The sequence below is a fragment of the Hypanus sabinus genome, chromosome 11 (assembly GCF_030144855.1).
Source record: "Hypanus sabinus isolate sHypSab1 chromosome 11, sHypSab1.hap1, whole genome shotgun sequence".
NCBI lineage: Eukaryota > Metazoa > Chordata > Chondrichthyes > Myliobatiformes > Dasyatidae > Hypanus > Hypanus sabinus.
Window position 1 is genome coordinate 24,027,634 of NC_082716.1, and position 19,597 is coordinate 24,047,230.

Below are 19,597 nucleotides of genomic sequence, written 5' to 3' on the forward strand. Positions count from 1 at the left end.
ATTTTCAAGTACTTTTTGTAAATGGATGGTGATGATATGTCACTTTCTCATTTTGGGCTACAGCCCATTACCCTCTTTAATCAAATGTAAAACAGTCTCGGTTTTCACTTCCATTTATCAATACATTTATTCATCTTATATAACCCTTGACCTATCACATGATTTTTTTTTCCAAAAGTGATCTACAATCCAAGATTCCTCAGATGCTGTTTGAAAATGTTTAAGGTAATATTAAACCAAATAGATTCCTGGGTGTACCGTGTCTATATCTCTGGGTGACATTAATTCTTAAAGTTCATCAATATTAATGTATTTCTAATGGTTTTTGTGTTAAACTATAAAGAAAATTACATGACTAATCCTGTTACAGAAATAAAAGAGTTAAAAGGGCAAATGATTGTACTTTGCTATGATAATGCATGATTTCAATATAAACTAGAAACATTAGAATTCAGTCTTTCCTACTGACTGTAATTTGCTGGCTCCTCTTTCAGATGTTGCAGCAATTTATTGTCTCCATGCCAACACATTCCCAGTATTACAACTGAGTCAGAATGATCAGCATCTGGACGGTGTCAGTACGAATGCTTGGCCCTCATGCTGAACGTTCCGCATCTGAGAGGGTTTTTTTTAAACCATTGATCATTCACATACGCAAAACAGAAGTTACCCCTTGGAAATGATATTTTTAACTACATTGTGGACCTTTTCCATTAGCGACCAGACCCAAAGAAAATCTGACAATAAAAATGTCCTTTCTACTGAGTTGGAAAATCTCTGCCTCCTGGCTTTGTAGCTATGGAAACAAATGCCAATGTTCCATATGTACAGCAATGCCTGTGAAGTAGAAATTATTGGCACTCTCTGCCTCTGTAAAGCCTCCAGAAAAGCTGCTTAATATAAACCAGCCAAGGAACCAAGAAAGAAAATTACAGTAACAACTAACTCTACCTCCTTATGATTCTAACCATCTCAGGGCTTCTAATCAAATAAGCCCATTATCAGAAAAAATGGCACAATCATAAAAAGAATGTGCTATTCCTATTTTTAATCTTCTTCATTGCTTTAAATCATTTTTAACATACATGCAAATCTGATGTAAGTCCCAGGGCAGCAACACTGTCTAGACTTATCCAACACACCTCAATTACATTTATGTACAGATGTTAACTGAGAGGATTACACAGCATGGTTTAGCTGACAGTATATTTGAGCCACCGTGTCTGAGAATTCCTGCAAAAAAAAAGAAACCTTTGACAGGATATTGCATTGAATCCAGGACTGAGCAGAGAAATGGAAGTGCATTTGTGCTTTGCCATTATATTGCTATATTGATTTGCACCACGGGACTGATACAAATGCAACAGCACAGCAACCCCATGGGGACTTGAGCATGTCTGGTGAAAATTGGAAATCAATAGGAGTCTATAATCACAAGCAAACTGCACTGTTCTCATTGTGAAGAAAGATGACAGACTTCACTTGTCAAAGCTCTTCCTATTACTTTGGGTGTTTTATGAAACCTTTTTACCTTACCCCAGGCAATACATCACCCTAGAGTAAGGTCTGTTACTACATATGCAATGCTTTTAATAATATATATGTTTATCTTAAATAAGCCAAATCCTGAAAGAAACATTGGAATAGAACATAGAGTAGTACAGGCCCTTCAGCCCATGAATTTCTGCCAAACATTTATCCCACTCTAAGATCAATCTAAACCTCCATAGCCTTCCATTTTTCTTTCATCAGAGCTTCCTTAAATGCCCCTAATGTATCTGACACAGCAGGTCAGCCAGCATCAACGGAAAGGAATAAACAGTCGATGTTTCAGGATGAGACCCTTCAAAGGACCGGGAAATAAGATGAGAAGTTCTTACTCTGGCTTCTCATCTTTTTTTTCCAGTCTTGGTGAAGGATCTCAGCCCGAAATGTCCTTTCCATGGATGCTGCCTGACCTGACGAGTTCTAAAGCATTTTGTGCATGTTGCCTTGGATTTCCAGCATCTGCAAATTTTCTTTTGTTTGTGTTCCTAGTGCATCTGACTCTAACACAAACACTGGAATGATGTCCCTAATGCACCCACCACTCTGTGTACAAATAAACATATTTATTAATTAGATTATCAGATTTCCTAGTTAGGGAAGTTGAAGTCCCCCATGACAAACTATGTTGTCATTTTAGGTTTATGCTCCATCAAGTGCCATGTAGATTTAGGGTCATCGAAAACACAAGTATTTTAATTTTGAACTTACCAGAAGCAAGCATTTCTCTGTGTTCTCCATATAAGCACAGCCAGGTTCAGGTTCCCCGTGCAAATGCAAATTTTTTCTGACACTTTGCCAGCAACTTTGTGACTATACTCCAGCTGAAGTACAATGGAGTAGTGCAGAACTTTATAATTCCCCAGCACTTCAACCAGAAAACCTGTACTATTAGTGTCACCATTCGTTGCTAAGGAGGGAGTTGCAGGTTGAGTCGATGGTAAGAAAGGTAAATTAATGTTAGCATTCATTTCAAGGGGACTAGGATATTAAAATAAGGATGTAATGCTGAGGCTTTACAGGGTATTGATCAGACCACACTTGGGGTATTGCAGCAATTTTGGGCCTTTATCTAAAAAGGGATGTGCAGGCATCATAGAGTCCAGAGGAGGTTCACAAGAATAATCCTGAGAATGAAGGGGTTAATGTACGAGGAGATTTTGATGGCTCTGGGCCTGTACTCACTGGAGTTTAGAAGAATGAGGGGGATCTCATTGAAACCTTTTGAATACTGAAGGCCAAGGTAGAGTAGATTTGTAGAGGATGTTTCCTATAGTGGGGATGTTTCGGACCAGGGGGCACAGCGTCAGAATAGAGAGGAGTCCCTTTAAAACAGAAATGAGGAGGAATTTCTTTAGCCAGAAGGTGGTGAATCCATTGAATTCCTTGCCACAGACGATTGTGAGGCCAAGTCATTGAGTATATTGTAAACAGAGGTTGATAGCTTTTTGATTAGTAAGGGTATTAGAAATTATGGGAAGAAGGCAGAAGAAAGGGGTTGTGGGGGATAATAAATCAGCCATGATTAAGTTAGAGCAGACTCGATAGGCCAAATGTCCTAAATCTGCTCCTACCTCCCATGGTCTCATGGCTGTGAAGGGGCAAGATAGGTATTTGGAATAAATTGTTTAATCTTCTTGTGGAAGTATTTTAATTTCTGTTGATGTTCTGAATTTTTAATGTAGTCATCAAAGACAAGTAGGAATGTCTGATTGGCTTAACAGCTGGGAGCGTGGCTGAGGTCACTGATTTTATTCACCTCAGATACTTCATGGGTAAGTGTGTCCTGCTCTGCACATGCAAAGCCCTGCTACTTCTTTTACGTTTAGCATTACATAGTATTCCCCAGCAGTTATTAGCTTGTTATTTTCTAACAGGTTGGTATGGGATCACCCTGCTTGGTAGCACGGCGGTTAGCACAATGCCGCTACAGCACCAGCGACAAGGGCTCAGCTCCTGCTGCTGTCTGTAAGGGGTTTGTACGTTCTCCCCGTAACTGCATGGGTTTCCTCCAGATCTCCGGTTCCCTCCAGAAGGTTAGTAGGCTAATTGGTCTCATGGGTGCAATTGGGTGGTGTGCGCTCACCGAGCCCGCAGGGCCGGTTACCATGCTGCATCTCAAAGTCAAATAAGTTCAGTCATTTTCACAGGTCAGCGGCAAAGCAACCACAACTTGCTGCTACCTTAGTCAAAGTGTTCCAGCTCTACCTATGCCATCTTTCTCCCCTCTGAAAATCGGGAGGGGGGAATTGGAATTGTTAGATGAGGAGTAAAGTGATACCTTTTGCAGAATTTGTGTCACATAAGGTTTATGTGACAGAGCAATGGTTGAATTGTGTTTGAAATGGATCATGCATTGATATTATTCATCAAGCCTCCTCATAAACATGATCCTCTTTCAAAATCTATTGGCATTTATAAAGTAAACAGGTTACTGAATCCACATATGGAAGAGCAGGATCCATGTGATGAACATTTAAGTTTATATTTAAATGTGAATAAAAATTGTAAAACTGCAGGACTAAGTTCTTGGCAAACTCCATTGTATCAGGAATGTTAAATCAGATACTTCCACAGGGTGTTGTGAGTTGATGGCTAATAATCACAAGATAATAAAGAGATTCTGTAGATGCTGGAAATCCAAAGCAACACGCACAAGGTGCTGGAAGAACTCAGCAGGTCAGGCAGCATCAGTGGAAATGGACAAACAGTCGACAGGATGAAGTGGAAGGGGGAAGATGCCAGAATAAAAAGGTGGGTGTTGGGAAATAAGCTAGTCGGAAGGTGCTAGGTGAAGCCAGGTGGGTGGGTAAGTTAAATGGCTGGAGAAGATGGAGCCTGATAGGAGAGGAAAGTGGACCTCAGGAGAAAGGAGACCCAGAGGGAAGTGAAAGGCAGGTGAGAAGAGGTAAAAGCCCAGAGAGAAGAATCAAAGAAGAGGGGAAGGGGTGCGATATTTTTTTTACCAAAAGGAGAACTCCACATTCATGCCACCAGGTTGGAGGCTACTCAGATGGAATATAAGGTATTGCTCCTCCACCCTGAAGGCCACCTCATCCTGGTGCAAGAGGAGGCCATGGATCAACATGTCGCAATGGAAATAGGAATCGGAATTAAAATGTTTGGGTACCGGAAAAGTATCACAGGATAAAATTGATTAAAAGAGGTATTAGTTGGTCATCACTATACACATTTCTCCTTTTCATATTTCATGCCCAAAAGATAGGGAACAAAATCCATATATGCTTCATCTGTATCTATTGAGGAGATCAAAGCAGGTAATTTGGTTGTGGTTTATGGAATCACAGATGCGTGTAGTAGATTGGTTTCAGGCAGCATAATATAAAAAAAATGTTAGGAATAGGTGAAAATTCTGAGTATGTTCAATATTGTGTCTTTAACATGGCTGTAGTCATGTTCTTCTGGAGGAAATATGCAAGTTCATTTGTGAAATCAGAGGAACTAAGAGCAAGGCAAATCCTGCTCACTGACAATATTGTAACCTAACAGTGTGAGGTTTCCCCAGACAGATCGCTACTTTCTGTTCATGGCAATTGCCTTTGTTGAATAAAATTTACCAGTAAAATAAGAAGAATATCATTGAGAGGGATAATCAATCAGACATGATGGAATAGTGGAGCAGATTTGATGGGCCAAAGGGCCTAATTCTGCTCCTATGCCTTGTCTCTTACGTCAAGTAACCATAATTACATTCAATGGAACATGGGACAGACTGTAAAGTTGCAGTTTATAAAAGTCTGCAAATGCTAGTAAAAAGGAGACCAATTTACTATTAGAAAGCTTCAGAAGTGCTGGGTAAATGTTAGACTGCCCCCATTTTAAATTCACCCATTTTGTATGCACTTGCTCCATTTTTTGGAATCCGTTGCTACTAAGTCAGGTGGTAGAACAGTGGGAAGCTAGGGTATATGTTTTCAATTATTCTGTGATTTGCAGTATGCGATTATTGTGCTCTATATTGGTTGCCTTCGGTTTTCCGGTGTTTTCTTTCTTGTGACCAGTTGGTAGGTGGGTGAGCTGTTAATTTTTTTGTGTATGAGAGGAGGGGTTGGGGTGTTGATGCTACTGTTGCTGTTCCTTTCTGTGAGTGAGGGGGTCAGGGATTGTTATTGTCCGTTTTTTTTTCCAGTCAGGTATTGTTACTGTCATTCTTTTCTGCAGGAGAGTGGTGAGGGTTTTTATGCTATTGCCACTGTGTTTTTACCGTTGCAGAGGGGGTGAGGGATTTTGGCATTTGCAAGTTTTGTTTCTTTTCTTTTTCATGCTGGGGGGAGCTGAGGTATTTTCTTTCATCAAATCCCATGGTCCTGCTGGATTGTCTCCCATGACTATCTGGAGAAAATAAATAGAGTTTTGTACTTGCATACTTTGAGAATAAAATGAACCTTTGAACATAGTTGCTGAAATCTGAATACTTTTGGAGGAAAACTTAAACCCTGTGCATATATTATATATATACAAGCATGTGTCAATACTCCTGCTAGACCTGCCCTGGATACTCTACTAGTAGAGTGGCAAGCGGTGTAGCAGGAAGAGTTGTGCCTTACTGTCACAATTGAGGAGTCAATTCATGCTGCTGTCTCTAAGGAGTTTGTATGTTTCCTGTGGCTGCGTGGGTTTCCTCCGAGTGTTCTGATGCTCTCCCACGTTCCAAAGACATTCAGCTTAGGGTTACTGAATTACGGGTTTTCTATGTTGACACCGGAAGACTGACTGTGGGCTGCCCCAACATAATCCTTGGACTGTGTTGACCATTGACCCTTTTCACTGGATGTTTTGATGTTCAGTACATGTGACAAATAAAGCTAATATAAACTAGCAGACAACTAAATGATGGAGGAGTAGGTCAGAGCATTTTCTTTACTTTGTTGAACCAAGTAAATGGAAATATTAAGCAGGCTATAGAAATTTTGTTTTACCCTATTGCATCAGTACAGGGATTTCGTGGAAAAACTAACATGCAACATTGGAAATAGCTGAATGTATAATAATTTGTTCACTCATGAGTTTAAAGTGTGAACTACTGAGTGACAAATATTTCATTGTTAACAATCCTGGGACATTAGTTCAAGGTCCACCATGGCAGATGAGGGATTTAAATTCAGTTTAATGATTCAATACTCTCCTAATTTTAAGCCACCATACTAAGCTAAGGACTCTTGTTACCAGTTTGTTAATATGGCTGGGTGCAATGGGAATGTGATGCAAGAGGGAATTCCTTTCAAAATCCCGAAAAACAGAGTCAAATGACCCTGTAACAGAAAGTAGAACTACCTTACATAATTTCCTGTCATAACGTAATATTTGAAACCCTGAATTTGTGGTGACATGCTCCAGTACTGAATCACAATAATGCAGTTTAGTACTGCTAAGATTTTGTATAGCTGCTCCAAAATACTCAAACATGAGGAAATCTGCAGATGCTGGAAATTCAGGCAACACACGCAAAATGCTGGTGGAATGCAGCAGGCCAGGCAGCATCTATGTCTCGGCCCGAAACGTTTCTCCCTATAGATGCTGCCAAAATACTCACCCATTTTCAATCTGGCCTTCTTATTACAAATGCTAACATTATATTTATTGTTTTTTTAATTATTTATACTGTCAAGTAAATTTTTGAACTGACTAGATTTCTGACACCCAGATTATCTTTTAATTCTCCCAAATGAATGAACTTGGATTTTGTAAAAATCTACCTGCCACTCAAGCTGCAGACGTCTCTTAGTAATTTCATGGTATGTCTGTACTAACTCTGCCACCAATCAATGTCATTTCCAAACTTAGAGCAATGACTCATCATTGTGTTAGATCTGTACTGTCCTTACTCTATGTTTTCCATCCCTCAACTAATCTCCTAGTTTATTTCCTAATTAGATCTATAATTTGCCCTCAATAGCATGTGTTTAAATAGAAGCCCACTATCTCTTGTGTGATGCCTGATTGAAAGCTTTTGTAAATCCCTATGTAGCATCTACTCGAACAAATCAACACCGCTTAGTCACTAGGCATGGGTGGTGGGGAGGGGGTTAATCCTGGCTGATGCATCTTCCATAGAATCCAATAATAAGAATGTTCAAAGTCAAAAAAATGTGTTCCATCCTTTAGTAGTGACTACAATCTTGAAGTGACAAATCTATCCAAACTGAAACTAATGAAATCAAGCAAAGTTAAATGCAAACAATTACACAAAATTAAACAGTCAACAAAAAGATATCACCCCAACCTACACACTAATTCTAAATGAACCAGAATGATCAGAAAAAGCATGAGCACATAATAAAACTTTTCCATTCTACCACACCCTGGCCCACATGACTGACTACAATAATTAACATAATAAATGCAGAGTACAATACAGATGGCAAACGGATGCATACTCCTACACCCTATAAACTGCATCCAATGGGTACATACTTCAACTAATTTTCCTCAAACATTGAAATTAGGTTTTTCAGACATAATCTGCTGTTTGTAAAGCCATGTTTGCATTCCCAAATCATTTTAGATTTCATTAAAACCACAACCATGTTGTTCTTAATAACAGATTCAACAACTTCCCCACCATTTCTGTGTATTTCTGCTTGATTGAAGTGAAAAGTTACATTTGCAATTGTCCAGTGTAGAAAGATCCCTGAATTGACTCTCTATGATTATCTCACTCACTGCATTGAAGACCCTAGGTGGTATCTAAGAGGTACTGAGAATTTGACAGTATTTGGTTGTCATCTTTTCCGATTCCTTTTCTTGTTTACACTAATTTCAATGAATTCCAGACTTTCATTTGTAATTAAATTAAAAGATTCTCAGGGATTAAAAATTCTTAGTGATAGGATTTGCTCACATTTAGAAAAGCATGGATGTATTAATGATAGTCAATGTGGTTTTATCGCAGGGAAGATCATGTGTTATGAACATGACTGAGTTCTTAAAGTTATGAAGATGATAAGAGCAGGGCATTTGGATGTTGGCTACATAATCTCTAGTAAAGATTTTGACCATGTTCCTCATGGTAGGCTGATCCAGAAGCCAAATGGGATTCATTAGCACTTGGCGGATTAAATTCAAAATTGGCTTTTCATAGAACATTTGAGTAATCTGATTTCTGTGGGACACCATTGGTCACAGATGTCCAGATAATTTATACATAAATAAAATTATATATAAATGATCTGGACAAAATTGTAGATGGTCTGATTACTAATTTTGCAAATGACATAAAAATTGTAGGAGTTATGGATAGTGAGGTAGGTTGACAAAGGGGAAAGCAGGGATTTAGATCAGTTGAAAACTTTTGCAGAGAAAGAGTAGATGGAGTTTAGTCTCAACACATTGATGCAATCAAGAAGGAGATGCATGATTGGCTCTACTTAATTAGTTGTTTGAGGAGATTTAGTATGCTGCCAATTACTCTTACAAATTTCTGTAGATGAATAGTGGGGAGCGTTTTGATTGGATGAATCACGGCCTGGTGTGGAAGCTCCAATGCACAGGATTGAAAGGGACTACAGAGTGATTTGGAGTAATTGCAAAGGAGATAGGAGGGGCAAGATTTTTTTTTTACACAGAGAGTGGTGAGTGCCTGGGACATATTCTCTGGGGTGGCGGTAGAAGCAGAAATATTAGGGATTTTTAAGTGATATTTAGAGAGGCACAGAGTATGAGGGAAATGGAAGGATATGAACATCACGTAGGCAGAAGAGGTTACTTGTGGAAGTCATTTTGATTAGTAATTTAATTGGTTTGGCACACCACTGTAGGATGTTCCTGTATTCTATATCCTACACAGGGTTATAGGCTCATCCTGCTCCATCACGAGCACAATCCTCCCAGCATCGAGGGCATCCTCATGAAGCGATTCCGCTAGTTGTCATCCATCACCATCCCGGACAGGCAGTCTTCTCATTGCTCCCATCAGGGAGGAGGTACAGGAGCCTGAAGACTTCATGACTTACAGCAGCTTCTTCCCCTCTGCTGGCAGATTTCTGAATGGTCCCTGTGCTCATGAACCCCACCTTATTTCTTCTTTTGCGCATTTTATTTATTATGGTAATTTATAGATCTGTATTTCTTGGTAGTATATTGTTGTCTCAAAGCAGCGATAATAATCCTGATTCTGATTTAGATTCTGGGTCTGGTTCTGAAATGTGGCATTCTGGGTGGTCAAAAGTAAGTGGTAAGTCTATGGTAAAGAACCGGGCCCTGGATCATTGATATACACTAGGATCTTTGGATGCAAGTCCATAGCTCCCTGAAACTGGCAACACAGCTGGACTGGGTAGCAAAGAAGGTGCACAACACGCTTGAATTCATTGTTTGTGGCATTGTGTATGAAAGTATGGAAGTTATTTTACAGCTGGTTGGAACTTCGGTTAGGCCACATTTGGACTATTGTGTGCAGTTCTGGTGGCCACATTATAGAGAGAACGTGGAAAGTGTAATAAGCTCTTCAGGCCTATGTGGGTCACCAGATTCCATTGGGCTCCAAGGTTTTTAGAGAACATGTACTGGTTAATTGTTGTTTAATGAGAGTTGTTTAATCATCTTGAATTCCTTGTTTTTCTCAAACCACTCGCTCTTTGTAATGCAAGTCTCCTGGTGCTTTCTGTTTAAGCTTCTTAAGTTTATTTTGATAGGCTAGGGGCTTCCGTGTTACTTGTATTATTTAAGCAGATGCCTGATTACCACTAATCACAAGGTCCCAGTTTGTTACTTCTCACAGTGTCGCTCGGCTGAGCCAGAGATTTTTTTTGGAATTATTATGAATAAGCCAGCCTCACGATTGCTACATCAGAGTCTGTCTTTTCTCTGCACCTGGGTTCTAATATTACCAGCACACATTCTGACAGAAGAGGTTCACCAGGATATTAACTGGATTATAGAGAGCTATTGGGAAAGATGGTGTGGTAAACTATGTATACCTGTCTGGACATGTCCCTCTGCTGACTGCTCCTGTGGCTCCTCCCACAGACCCCTGTATAAAGGCGATTGGGACACTGCTCCTCCCTCAGTCTTCAACATGGTCATGCTCCCTTTTTCGTTGTTAATAAAAGCCCATCGTTCACTTCCAGTCTCCTAGAGTTATTGATGGTGCATCAGATGGACAAACTTGAGATTATGAATAAGCTCTGGCTTCCAGCCAGGTACAGGTATCAATTATAACCAACTTTTCAATAGCAAGCTCTACCATCTTCTTCAGGGATGAGGCCTGGGCATGTCTAGTCTGGTGGTATTTATACCCCTGTAATCCATCATTCCTGATTGATTAGTCCTCATCCAATCAGGATTTCGCTGACCCACTTTGTTTACAATTGATTTCCAGTTCATTTTATAGAGTGAGACCTTCATCTTTGTTAAAATTCTTTTCCTCTAGTTTTATTTCAATGGCTTTCTTTACCAGCCAGTCCCAAACGCCGTTGTTGTTTTTTTAAAAACTTGGGATTGTTTACCCTGGAGCATCGGAAGCTGAGGGAGAACTGGATAGAAGTGTATGAATTAATAAGATTCATAGACAGAGTGGATGATTAGAATCATTTTCTCAAGATTGAAATGTCAAACACCTGTAGGCAGAGATGAGAGAGTTGGAAGTTAAAAGCCAATATCTGATGCAAATTTTTTACACAGGAAAGTGATGGGTGCCTGAAATGCCCTGCCAGCAGAGGTGGCAAAAGAAGATACCACTGCAATGGTTAGATGCATTAGAATTGATTATAGACAAGGATATTGACCATGAACAGCACATCATTGTCAGCACGAACCTCACAAACTATAGAGCTTGTTCCTTTGCTACACTTTTCTTTATTCTATGCTTTCCATTCTGTGTTGTGTTATTTTCCCTGGAATGTCAGGTCTATTACCCCTTTTCTGTACAGTAAAGGATGGCACATAATTATCAGTCAACGATCCCTCATTTGCTTGGCAACCATCCTTCCTCACCTGGATCCTCCTACTACTTGCCAACTCTTGCTCTGCCCCTTCCCCTCACCATTTTATACTGGGTTTACCTGTCTATCTTTCAGTCCAGATTAAGATCCTCAACCTCCAACATCAATTGTCGATTTCCTTCCGCAGATGCTGCCTGACCTCTTTTTTTCCTCCTTATCCACTCAGGTAGGTAGGGTTAGACTTTAATTTGGCATGGCACTTGAGACAGGGGGCTCGCCAGTGCTGGACCTGAACTCCGTTGCAGTGGGCTAAATGGAGCAGAATTAATATGAGTGATTCATTAACGCACTTACTTTGAGCTCTCTGATGAACTGGGAAAATGGCACATAATGGTGAGAAGATTGCATTAATTTCAAAAGAGCATCTAAGGGGGCATTAAGGTGTTTGGAGGAAATTGTAGAGGAATGTCAGAGGTACTGTAGGTCTTTGCACAGAGAGATGTATTGTAGATGCGTGAAACGTGCTGCTGGGATTGGTAGTAGAGTCAGAAATATTAGGGACATTTAATAGACTCTTAGATAGGCACATGGATGAAAGAAATATGGAGGGTTATGTGGGAGAGATGGTTAGGTTGATCTTTGAGTGGGATAAAGCATCGACATGACAGTGTGGGCAGAATGGACTGTACAGTGCAGTTCTGTGTTGTCTATCCTAGTTAGTGGAGAATGGGTTGAAATGTGAATACACCAAGGATCCCTTGAGTTCACTTACACCTCGGATATCATGTTGGGCGGTGTTGAAGGGAATGCAGCAAAGTCATCTTTCCTGGTGACAGTAGGCAAGTATTTGCAAACACAACCAGACAGAAATCTGCAGGAAGGGTGTAATTTCTGTTTCCAGGATACAATAATCTAGCAGCTTCACAATATCAGTCAGGAAAGATATATTCATGTATTGAACTAAGTCCTTCTCTCTGCCTTCTTAAATGGTTTCATTCAACAGGAGATGTTCATCCATTCTCCAAGACATAATGATTCAGAAACAGCTTTGTCCCTACCGTCATCAGGTTTCTGAACTGTCCGTGAACTGGTGAATACCTCCTCATTGGTCCATTTTATGGCACTCTTTATTTATTCTGCAGTTTATAGTAATCTTATGTCTTTTCATTCTACAGCTGTTTCTGCAAAACAACGAAGTTCACATCATATAAGAAAGAGTTAATAAACCTAATTCTGATCTGAACTCATCCGGCGAAGTCTCTCAGTTCAGCAGTGTCTTGGTGTAAGACCCCAACACTGCCTGTAAGTCCAGAAATGGAAAAGAGAGAGGAACTTGCTGAACTAAAATCACAAAGGAAATTGTTATGAGCCAATTTTACGAGACCTTAAGAGAAATGGGAGGTGAGAAAGTTGATGCATTGATTTTAATTTTCCAAAATGTCTTAAGTTCAAGAAAGGTGGATTGCAAGACAGCAAGTGTGACTCCTTTATTCAAAAAGATAGACAAATAGAAAGTAGGAAATTACAGAGCTGTCAGCTAACCACTATTTTTGAATTGCTGGGACTGGTCTGCACTGCTGTAATGTTTATGAGTTCAGTTTATTACACCTTCACCAGACAGAACAGCAAATACAACTGCCCTCCCATTCTAGCAGGTCTCAGAGGTAGCAAAACTGATGTACATACAAACCCTAGAAAGAAAGCATCTGAAATTTGCATTATATTTTCACGTACCCATCATGGTTCCAACATTTCAAGCTTGTTTATTTTACCCTTATAGGTTCCCCTGTTCACTGCTATAAGCCCCCTCTCTCAGACAACTGCAGGTGGGTCATTCACAACTTGTTGTTGATCCTGCTGCTTCTGTGAAACTAAGAGCATGGGAGGAACCCAATGAGCTGGATGTGGAGAGCATTCTAACTGGTTGCATTGTGACCTGGTATGGGGTTCCAGTGCACAGGATCGAAAAAGGCCGTGGAGGGTAATAGATTCAGCCAGCTCCATTACAGGCACAAGACTTCCCACTTTCAAAAGGTGGCACCTCATAAAGGACCCTCACCATCCGGGACATGCCCTGTTCTCACTACAACCATCAGGGAAGGGGTACAGGAGCCGTTAGACACACACTCAACAACCTCTTCTCCTTTGCTATCAGATTTATGAACAGCACATGAACACTACCTCACTGTTCCTTTTTTTCTTTGCACTACTTATTTTATTTTTCAATGCTTCATAGTAATTTTCTATGTTTTGCCCTGTACTCCTGCCACAAAATGACAAATTTCTCAGCAAATGTCAGTGATAAGACATCTGATTTATAATTCTGTGGCAGTCAAATATTGTCTGCATTAATCCCATTTTCCAGCTCATAATCCATTGCTTTACAGGTTAGGCCTCCTGCACTATTTTAAGTACTGCTAAGGTTTCCTCTGACACCACCATTAGAGATGGCGAGCTCTAATCTCTTACCATTGATTGTGCATTGTAATTCTTTTTCAGTGTCCTGCTTTACCTACCACCAATTAACTGTGCAGTTAATTAAAGGAACTAGATTCTCTCTTCATCTAGAAGAGAACTCTGGTAACGCGGTTACTGAGTCTAGTCTTCCTTTCACTCTCATTGTATTGTTATGGGAGCTACCCACAGATTCACATTCTGGTGGAGAACTGTTAAATGCAGGCCCAAGCCTATAGATACTGAATGGCAATGTTAACTTTAATCCCCTCAAAAGTTCTCCTCAAATTTGTTAAGCAAATAACCAACACAACCACTTTGAAGAAAGCCTCTCACTATTACTCAGGAGAGGAACTACGTAGCCTCAGAATAGGTGTTGCTAGATTACACTCTGCTACTCTGACCCTGCCCAGTGCATTCTGTCATTCACTGGAGAACTTCAAAGCTATCAGATAGCCCATACTTCCTGGGTTAAATTCAAACATGGCAGTTAAATCTAATTTGAAAAATCCCAAGGCTGAATGTGCCCATTTAGGTGGTTGTTTTTCCCACCATGATCCCTATATGCTATGAAGTCTGCCTGCTCTTAAAGGTTAAATTACACGACATGATAATAGCTGTTGGACAGTAGTGTGTCCCCATGTCCCACTACCCTGCCTTCAATCCCACTCTTCCCTTCGTGTATCCATGTTTTCCTCTGAGGTCTGACTTACTCATGAGAAACATACACAAAGTGGCCACTTTATTCTGTACACGTACTCATTAATGCAAATATCAGCCAATCATGTGGCAGTAATTTGATACCTAAGAGCGTGCAGACATGGTCAAGAAGTTCAGTTGTTGATCAGATCAATCATCAGAATTGGGAAGAAATGTGATCTAAGTGACTTTGACTGTGGAACGATTGTTGGTGCCAAACGGGGTGGTTTGAGTATCTCAGAAACTGCTGATCTCCTGGGATTTTCCTACACAACAGTCTCTAGAGTTTACAGAGACAGATGTGGGGAAAAAACCAAAAACCATCCAGTGTGCGGCAGTTCTTTGGGCAAATATGCCTCGTTAATGAGAGAGGTCAGAGGATTTGGCTGATCCTCCAACTCTGTACTCATAGCTTTAACAGTTCACAATACAACAAATCCAACTTGCTTATATAATGTACTTGTGCAAGCACATGTACATTTCTTACGCTAACATTTGGGAATGGTGCTCTCACAGATTTACATCTTTTTAACGTTCATGTTAAGTTTAAAAAGTAGCCCGTCTCCAATATGTGCACTTTTAACCAGCTTAACCTGGCCCGGAGTCAAATGTGACTCACAATGATCCAGCGATGGGTTCCCACTCTGGCCTTCCCCTGTCTTCCACAATGCCTGTAACCACTGCACCAATAAAATTAGCCCTCTATAACATAGAACTCATCAAAATTTCAGCTATCAGCCATAAATTGTGCACAGCCATAGTGATGGCTAATTCATGGTCTTGTTAAAAAAATCTGCAATTATGATGTGAAAGTGTCATGATTGATAAAGAAGTAAGGTAAGAGTTTTTGTACTCTAAATTAGAGCCTGATGTTTAGAAAAAAATAGGTAGCATTGCTGCTGTAATCATTTTTGTCCTTTTGGATATTTTTATATCTATTGAAATTTAGGGGCATGGCAATAACAAATATTCATTTATTAGTCAGTCATGTTTGACAGCTTATTTCATGCATGCTTACAGCTTTTCTTGACAAGTGAATTTGCATAATGCATTATTATGTCTAAATGGAAAAATAAAAGCCTCTATGTGGTCTGTAAATGGCAACTGCTTGTCAGCTTCATATAATATTCAGCAACTAATGGATCCAAATACAGTAACAAGTGAATCTTGATAATTAACCTTCTCAGCACAGAATTTTCACTGCAGTTTTATTTTATCTTTCCAAAGCAATTTTCAGTACATTGCCTGCCTTTGCATTACAAAGAGAAATGAAAACAACATGGGAAGTTATACAGTGTTCTTGATCGAATGTGAAATCTCGCAGTTTCTATAAAATGCAATTAAATATTGTATGATCTTAAGGTATTTCCTAGCTTGCAATTGACTGCTTATTGTCTTCAGGACCCCTGATAACCAGGAAATGCCGTCTTCTCATTGCTGCCATCAGGGAGGAGGTACAGGAGCCTGAGGACACTCTCTCAGTACTTTAGGAACAGCTTCTTCCCCTCTGCCATCGGATTTCTGACTGGTTCATGAACCAATGAACACTATTTCACTAGCTTTCCTCTTTTTGCACTGCTTGCTTAATTTATATATATTTATAGTATATTTTATGTATTGCATTCTAATGCTGCTGCAAAGTAACTAATTTCATGACATACTGTATGTCAGTGATAATGAAGTTATAATAAAGTGATAACCAGTGATAATAAAGTTATACAAAATATTATTGTTGCTAAAATTAACACCAAGTGCAGATAAAATGTTGCAGGACCTTTCTGAACGTTAGATCCTTAGACAGATTAAATTTAATATTAGTTGATTTATTTTCCATTGCTCACAAGGGTGTGCTAGGTAATAGAATATTTCACTTTGGATACAAAAGTCAATATTAAGTACTTGCAAATGAAATAGAACATGATTAGACCCAAGGTACGACATCATTACATTAATTCTAAACTATATCTTTATTCCAGCTTCCTTAGTTCATCGGAGTGACATTTTCTTTATATATTTCATGTACTGCTAAAGGTAGCACCCACCTGGATTTGGTCCGTGCTGAAACAGATATGTTCAGTCAGCTGAGAATTGTGTCTCTATCTCTCTGCAGTGAATTCTTATCTACACATATCAAATAAATTGCAGGGTATGATTTTAAAAATGAATTCACCGCGCTTCCCATAATATAAGGTAATATGATTCAAATGTCATTGTACTATTCATATTCAATGCATCTCAAGTAATTCTGGTCCATAGCAAAAGTGTAAGACTTAATTTGGTCTTTAGTTTACAATGAGTTAAAGTCTTAAAATTCATGTAACAGTTCACTTGAAATTGAGATGCAGTACATCTCCAAAGGAGTCAATATAGCATGCTATTAAATTGTTCCTATTCTCTGAGAAGAGCCATTTCTCTTCATTACCTGCCAATTCCCCATTGAGCTTTCATTTTCCAATTTGTCATTTCAAAGTAACTGCTTCCCACTAATTTTTTTTTTGTTATTTTAATTCCACTCTTTCAAAGGCCTTCATGTTTCCCTAGAAACTGAAAAGGTTGTGCAACTTTGTAGTTGAAGATGTGCTGCCAGGGACTGAGGCTAATAGGGGTATGGGATAGGGAGGGAGAGCTAAGATTGTGAAGGCACGTCAGCAAAGAGGTTGATGGGAAGGATTGCAGCAAGAAATATCAGGACTCAGAGTTAAAGCTGGAGCAGAAGGAAGCCAAATGTATTGGCTATGGTAGATGCAGCGGTGACTGTAGTCTTGAAGGATAAGAGAATAAAACCTGCACGTTGTGATCAGGGTGAACAACAAGTGAGGTAGAGGAGGTTCTCTTCCATGTGGTGATCTCTGTTAGAAAACTTGGAATTTAGAATTTAAATTTAGAGTTTAGAAGTGCAAGAGGTGATTCCATTGAAAAGTAGAAACTTTAATAGAACTTGATAGACTTGAGCAAGAAAGATATTTCTCCTAGTTAGGTGTGTAGAAATATAGTTAGGTGTGTAGCCGCAATGTGAGAATAAAATGTTGATCATTTACAAGACTCTGTATCTGTCCTTACTGGCTTTTAGCAGAATGAGGGTGGAGTCTCAATGAAACCTGGTGAATCTAGAAAAGCCTAGATAGGGTAAATGTAGAGATGATGTTTCCAATAGTGAGGGAGTCTGGGAACAGAGGACACAGTCTCAGAATAGAAGGATGGCCTTTTACATCAGAGATGAGAGGAATTTCTTTAGCCAGAGGGTAGAAAATCGGTGGAATTCAGTGCCATAGAATTGTTATGGAATCATTGCTGTAGAGGCAAAGGCATTGGGCATATTTAAACTAAAGGTTGATAAGGTTCTTGAGTAGTAAGAGTGTCAAAGGTTATGGGCAGAAGGCAGGACAATGGGGTTGAAATAGGTATATTTATCAGCCATGATGGAATGCTGGAGCAGGCTCAATTAGCCAAATGGCCCAATTCTGCTCCTGCGTCCTATGGTCTTGTGATAAGACAAATGACAAAAAATTCCTTCAACCAAGGATAAAGAAGTTTTAGAACTCTCTACCCAAGTGGAGTGTGGGGGCTCAGTTGTTGAAGAAAGAAAATGTTAGATCTTTGGATACTAAAGTATTCAAGGTTTGTGCTGCTAGAACAGGGACATGCTGCTGTGACAGAAGGCTTTATTAAATGGTTGACAGGTGCAAGGATCTGAATACCCTACATCTGCTGCGATTTTCTGTGTTTACGGTCAAGCAAAAGCCTTGAGAATTTTGTTGGCACCCTACGTGGGTTTTCTTGATGGGTTTCTCTAAGAGTCAGAGATGACTGTCTGTTCAAAGTGCCTACCTGTGCAGGTAGGTTTCACGTCCATTTGCAGCGGCCAATAGTTCCCTTCTGGTGTTCTGGTTCTGCTGATGTAAGTGCTTTAGATGCAAATGTTATTGTTTTGCTATCTTCTATCTTGGACCTTTATTAGAAGCAGCTATCTGTAAAATTGCAGCTTGTTCCTGCTGTCACACACTCAGTGTAGATACCACATAGCTCCTGCACCTAATAAAGAGGCCTGAAGTGTATGTTCTGTAGCCTATCCAATTCAAATTTCCATGTGTTGTGTGTTCAGAGACATTCCTCTGCACACCACTGTTGTAACAAATGATTGTTTGAGTTACTGTCACCTTCCCTTCAGCTTGAACCAGTCTGGCCTTTATCTTTTGATCTTTCTTTAACAAGACATTTTTGCCCGCAGAGCTGCCACTCACTGGATGTTGTTTTGTTTTTCACTCCATTCTTTGTAAACTCCAGAGATTGTTGAGTACAAAAACCCCATGGAGATCAGCAGATTCCGAGATACTCAAACCACCCCATCTGGCACCAACTTTCATTCTCCTGTCAAGGTCACTTAGATCACGTTTCTTCCCCATTCTAATGTCTGGTCTGAACAACAGCTGATTGCCTTGACCATGTCTGCTTGCTTTTATGCATTGAGCTGCTGCCACATGTCTAGTTGACTAGACGCATATGCACAGGTTTAGCTATTAAAGTGACCACTCGGGATATGATAGTTTTCTTTTGTGCACACCGCTTCCTTGAGGGTGTTAAACTTCTTCTCATTGCCTAGTAGAATATTGCATGTAGTTCTGATTGTCATACTATAGGAAGGATGTGATCATAGAAGTGCAGGAAAAAAATCACCATGACGTTGCTGAGATTCAATTATGCTATGATTGTTTTCCCTGGAGTGAGTGAGGCTGAGGGGTTTATTGATGTTTATATTATCACAAGGAGCATAGGTAAGGTGGATGATGACATTCTTTTACCCAAGGTCGGGGCCTATTAGACTAGAGGGCATAGGTTTAAGGGGAAGTGGAAGAGATATAAAGGAAACCAGGTTCAAAAGGGTGAGGGATGGAGGACTAAAGGTGCCATATTTAAAAGAGCATAACATTCAGAATAAGGTGGATGAACTAGTGTGGCAATTAGAGATTGGTCGGTATGATGTTCTGGGCATCACTGAG

General features: G+C 39.8%; 1 long non-coding RNA gene across 1 annotated transcript in view; it reads left to right on the forward strand.

Moving 5' to 3' along the window:
- Positions 1-16,228, forward strand: part of LOC132401772 (uncharacterized) — a 39,358-nt gene extending 23,130 nt beyond the window's left edge. Inside the window, exons 4-5 of the long non-coding RNA XR_009514702.1 lie at positions 12,623-12,848; positions 16,002-16,228. This is a non-coding gene — a long non-coding RNA (uncharacterized LOC132401772). The remainder of the gene's footprint in view (positions 1-12,622; positions 12,849-16,001) is intronic.
- The last annotated feature ends 3,369 nt before the right edge of the window (positions 16,229-19,597 follow it).